The 6000-nt window shown below is 34.6% G+C and overlaps 1 long non-coding RNA gene across 1 annotated transcript in view; it reads right to left on the minus strand.

Moving 5' to 3' along the window:
- The window catches only part of LOC116080278, a 67756-nt gene extending 61970 nt beyond the window's left edge, over positions 1-5786 (minus strand). Inside the window, exons 1-3 of the long non-coding RNA XR_004114379.1 lie at positions 5556-5786; positions 4474-4543; positions 2859-2964 (exon numbers count right to left, since the gene is read on the minus strand). This is a non-coding gene — a long non-coding RNA (uncharacterized LOC116080278). The remainder of the gene's footprint in view (positions 1-2858; positions 2965-4473; positions 4544-5555) is intronic.
- Between the last annotated feature and the right edge of the window lie 214 nt (positions 5787-6000).

Here is a 6000-nt window from a genome sequence, read left to right on the forward strand (position 1 = left end):
CACATATATTATATATGCTTATGAAATATTTCTAACTTCTTATTCAAAGAGGGATCTTCATGTGAACTCTTAAAAATGTAGGCATTTGACTCAACTTCTACTGAGCTTCCTCAGCAATGTTCATATTCACAGCATTTCTACATTCTCATTAATAGTCCTCTCCCATTCTTGCTCTCAATTAACCTTTATAGTTTCTTTAATGCATAAAACATTGCACTTTCTACAACTTGCATTTTATCTTACTAATAACATTTTTCATCTCCATCTTTTGATGTCAAATCTAATTATTTTAAGATTACTCTCATCTTCTTGTCATAAAACTACTGTTTTAGAGACTTTCTTTTCATTAAACCTAAAAATTTACCTTATTATTTTTTCATTGTTTAAAATCATTTATATGCTCTGACCTCAATCCTCCTTGTAAACATTCCTGTCATCTTCAAACTGTAGCCAAATGATTCTACAAATATCACTAGGTGATCTTTGATTTCATCAAACTGGACTTTCATCATAAATATGCATGCAAAATTGTTTCTTGTAATTGTACATAAACATGAAATAATACAATATTCAACTTGTATACATACATTAAATATAATGAATATATTTGCACATGCTAAATAATGTTACTAGATTTGTATTTAACATAGTTATTTGGGTGTTTCTTGTACTAAAACCTAGAGTTAAAGAGTATTGCCTAGTTTAATTTTAACAAAATATTATTCCATGAACACTTTATTTAGCTATATTTACAGATAAGAAAACTCTTTATATCATTTTGTTCATCTGTCCCACCTCATTAGCTACTCTAAATTTGTCTCCTTATGGTATCAATATTCTCTCTTAACATCCTACTTGAAAATGCCCCATAATTTCCCCATACCCTCTAGAATGTTAGGGGCTGTATGATATTTTTTTCAAATCTTCTAAGCACATTTTAATCTTACATTCTTCACACATGTATTCAATTATTTTACAATTCAAGAATTTTAAACAAAATCCACTTCACAAATGCCTTCTATTAGCTTGATACATCTAGCACTTAATCATTTCAAAACTATACCACTGTCAGTATATTTATTCAGATATTTATATTGCAGTACGTAGGATTGGACCAAATGACTTTGAAATGCCTGACAAACAATCTCTCAGTAAGTTAATTCTGAGATCTCAATTGTGTTTGTTTTTCTTTTTTTCAAAAGTGTTTGTCTTTTAATTAGTAATATAATAATCCCATACATTTTGCCTTTGGATATTGTATTGACGAAGGAAAGAAATTTCCATTATATATTTTGGAAAATAAAACCAGGAAGCAATGAACATGTTTTCCCCTTTAAGTCCTTGATAAAAGTAAGTTTATAAAGTTCTGTGGCATCACAACTGTCATGGTTCATTAGCACGTTGTACCTTTACATCTGGTCACCAATTACAATCACCCAGGTCTACAGTAGGCATTACTGATTTCAAGGCAAGTGGCCTCTTTTTGTGGGCTGGTCATGTTGAAGGCTCTAGAATATCCACATAGGCCTAGACTTCATTCTTTCTTCTTTCTTCTGTCATCTTTTAACCTTCTCCTCATTTGGATCAGCCAAAATCCATAGTGACTTGTTATTTTTCTTGAATTCTAGATAGCTTCAGTGTAGGTTTCATTTTATATGAGAAAGCAATGGGAGCACAGTTGCAAAACTGTCTAATATTATTATATCTCAGTATGCTATAACTTTCTAAACTGATATTCAAAGTATCTGTAAAATATTTTACTTTGAGCAACAAGTAATAGAAGTCCTCATGACTCCATATATTCACCTCAACATTTGATGTTGTCAGTTTTCTGTATTTTAGCCATTCTGATATGGACCATTGTCATTCATAGACATATATGTAGACATTATCTGGGAGGAATGGTAACTGGGCAGCCAAGACATAAGAGCTTTAAAAGACCAATATACTGGAGAACCATAGCTATGCTAATGTCATGGTGTAGGAACACACTAAACCTGATACCATCTATGAGCTAGAGAGAGGAGAGCTATACATGTTATAACCCAGGTTTCTCTTTGGGGCCCTTCAGCTGCTGAAGCATCTATATCTCTCACATTATAGACTGGTCTCATTTTTTTACATAAAAATATGACTTCTCCTTGAAAATAGAGCACAAAATTTGTATTGGATTTATACATGTCCTAGCTTTAACAATGTAAAATTAGAGGGAAAAGAAATTGAGACTAAAGATAAAAGGCCCCAATGGAGGAGTTAGGGAAAGGACTGAAGGAGCTGAAGGAATTTGCAACCCCATAGAAGAACACAGTATCAACCAACCAGATCCCCCAGAGCTCCCAGGGTTTAAACCACCAACCAAGGAGTACACATGGAGGGACCCATGGCTCCAGCCACATATATAGCAGAGGATGGCCTTGTTAGGCATCAATGGGAGGAGAGACCCTTGGTCCTGTGAAGGCTCGATGCTCCAGTGTAGGGGAATTTGAAGGCAGGGAGGCAGGTGGGTGGGTGCTGGAATACCCTCATAGAAGCAGGGGGTGGGAGGGATAGAAGGTTTCTGGGGGGTGGTGGGAACTGAGAAAGGGGATAACATTAGAAATGTAAATAAAGAAAATATCCAATAAAATAAGAGAAAAAGAATAAAAAGAAAAGTAAAGCAGAAAGGCTTCTGTTTTCATCCTAGAAAATGTTTTAACAACAGAACAGTTTAGAACATAACTCATTCTCAAGGAAAGATAAGAAGTGAGGGTAAAGGCATTGAGTGACTTTTACCCCAACTGGGGTATAAAGGTATGCATAGCAGAACAATAAATACAGAGGACTCCTACACCCAGAGGCTCAGCAGACCAGTCACTTACCACAAAGTAATAAAAGCTTTCCGGCTCATGGTGGAATAAGTCCAACTTCTTTCCAGAATCAGTCAGCTTCTCATTCCCATCCACTGGACATCTCCATTTCCAATCTCTGTGGTTTATCAATATATGCCTTTATTTTATTTTTATTTTATCTTTTTTGAAATTATAATACAGTTACATTGTTTTTGCTCTTCCATCACTTCCTCCAAACTATCCCATGTAGACCCCACATAATGTTCTCCTTCAAATTTATTCAGCATATCTTCCCTTCCTGGGCTTCATTGTCTAAGTTGGGGCTTCCTGAGATTTCCCCTGACTGGTGAGCATGGTAACATATCTATGTTATCTATGTTCGGGTCACCTTTAGGCAACCATATTGGTGAGACTTCATGAATGTAGTTGCTGACGTTTCTAGAAGATACAGTCTCACAGCAAACTCCCTTTTTCTCTGGCTTTTACAATATCTCCTATGTCACTACCCAGTTGTGCAATTATTTTTGACCTTTCGGTGCAGTGTATGAAAAGATGTGTCAATGAGACAGAGCTCTGCGAACCTGGTTTTTGATTAGTGGTAAGTTTTAGTAGTGACTACTTTCTGTTTTAAAGGGAAGCTTCCTTGATGAGGGATAGAGACAATAGTTATCTGTGCCTATAGGGACAAAAATTTAAAATGTGGCTGGGAGGTATGTTAGTTTAGTAGGGTGGTACACTTACTAGCTTTGGGGAGCTTGCTAGATTTTCAGGACTAGCCATTATTTCTCTTTAGCAGATCTTAAATTCAGTCAGATCTTTGACCTGTTAGTTACAGCAAAGGTATGCATGGCACTCATGCAGCCTTAGGATTATCATGCCATGCAGGTCATTGCTATGTTCCATAGCCATCACAGTTATGTAGGACTGTAGATTGCTTCCCTCCTTTAGAGGATTACATGATTGCCTCTAGTACCATGACAGTTCTCATTGAGAGGGCACTAAGTTCAGTTCCAGCTCACTGTCTCTGGACCCTGTGTCTAAAGTGCATGCTTTCTTCAGCAATAAGGTTTTTCATGTTCATGTCTGAGGAGCCACTGAGATCAATAGCCATAGCTTATGACTTGGGAGTCTCTTGAATAATCCTGATCAACAACTTAAAAAAAGGCTTCTCAAGTTTGATGATGGGATTTTTGTTAGTTCTTGGGGCAGCTTTTTCAGCCTAGATGGTTAATTTTCATTTAAATCACACATGTATGTTAATATACCAACTAACATATATTATAGTTATTTCAAAATAGACAGTAGTATGATTCCTTATGACTTTTTCAGACATTCTTTCTGTTATTTTTACTTTCCTTCCTTTTTTCTGTATTTATCTAAATCTCCTCCATAATTAGATGTAACATTTGACTGACTAAACCATTTGTATTCTATTCATCCTCTATTATTCCAACAGTCCCCCTCTCACAATAATCTTTTTTTCCATTTTCTGTTTACTGCACTTACTCCAGAGTATGTACTCCCATCTGACAATGTGGAAAAGGAAGCTTCATATAAGAGTATGTGATTGAAATTCTGGGTCTGGATTATCTCAATCAGTTTTACCTTTCCTACTCCTATTCATTTACCCATATTTACTACTTACCAGGCTTCTGATTTTTGAGATTGTGATTTTTACTAGATAGTACTTGGCTCTTCAAGGAAGCATTGTCAATCTATATGAGAAAAAATGTAAACTATTTATGTATGTTTATATACCAACTAAATTGCATTTTAGGTTTCTCTGGAAGAAACCTATATAACTTATTTAGACATTCATATTGTCATTTTACTTTCCTCCCTCCTCATGCTTTTTATAATATCCAAGATATTAGAAAAATCTAAATTTCACAAATGAATTTATAGGTTAAATATAGTTCATCCAAAGAGATAATGACATAAAATGACATAAAATAAGATTTTGTATTTAGTAACAACATGCTTGAACCAAAAGCATGTTTTTTTTCATACTGAGAATAACACCAAAAAGGTTTGGTTTGAACACAACATAATCCCAGTTCTATTTGAAATCTAAAATTCATAGGAACATAGACAAAATCATGGTTTGCAATGGTAGGAAGATGTGGATAGATATAAATTGTAAAACTTTTATCAAAATATGCTGTTTATTGCAATAATAAGAAATCTAATGTAAAACTTGTTGATTATGATTAGCAAAATTGTAATAGATATTTGAAATCCATAAGGTAGTCAATCTAAAATTATTGCCATGGCATAGGGAGAGCAAAATATGTTCTTATAGATGCTAGTCAGCATAGCTTTGGTGACTATTTCATAACGTATACAAATTAAAATAAAAATTTATGCTCTAAACATTTAAAGGCCCTCCATTTCTGTATCACCAAAACTGAACAAAGGAAATAATAGGGCTTTATTGATTAAAAGAACATCCAAATCAGAGAAACAAAAGGAATCAACAAGAGCAACAACAAAGCACTTAGTAACTTGAGCAAGTTCTTTGCATATAGCTATTGCTTACAATTAATGGTATCACTTGAGACAAGATTTAAATCATCAGTATTTATTGAGCCTCCAATGAAAAATTCTTATAAAGACTTTCTAAGCAAACCAAAATATCATATTGTTGTGACAAAAAGGGAATACATGACACATTCTTGCAGAAAATGAAATCATGGGCTATGTTGCCTTCTTAGAAGAGAACCTTACCTGAACATATGCTCTGATAGTTTTATTTGAAGTAGCAAAAGATGTTGCATGTATATCCTGGATTAGCACATGTAAGAGATGAAGGTTTGTTGTTGTGCACATTTTCAGTGTGCTGGGGATTATACTGTGAGGGAGCACAGATGTTCTCCTTGGCAGTTGATTACTTTTTCCGTTTGGGACTCAGAAGATTATCTTGATTCTGGATGTGTACCAAACTTCTTTGAATGTCTCACATAATTTAGTCAGGCTTATAATACAAATGGACTTCCCTATAACAAGAGTGCATGTAAAGTGATGGTTAATGTGGTTTGGGATTCCTTCATGAATAGCATCAACTTTCTCATGCAGGGAGATGTACTTCCCTTTTTAGTGAATGAAGGCTGTTTTTTAAACAGAAGGCTCAATACTAGGGGACATTCTTATCTATACTGTATGGTTCCAATGG

The sequence above is a fragment of the Mastomys coucha genome, unplaced genomic scaffold (genome assembly GCF_008632895.1).
Source record: "Mastomys coucha isolate ucsf_1 unplaced genomic scaffold, UCSF_Mcou_1 pScaffold6, whole genome shotgun sequence".
NCBI lineage: Eukaryota > Metazoa > Chordata > Mammalia > Rodentia > Muridae > Mastomys > Mastomys coucha.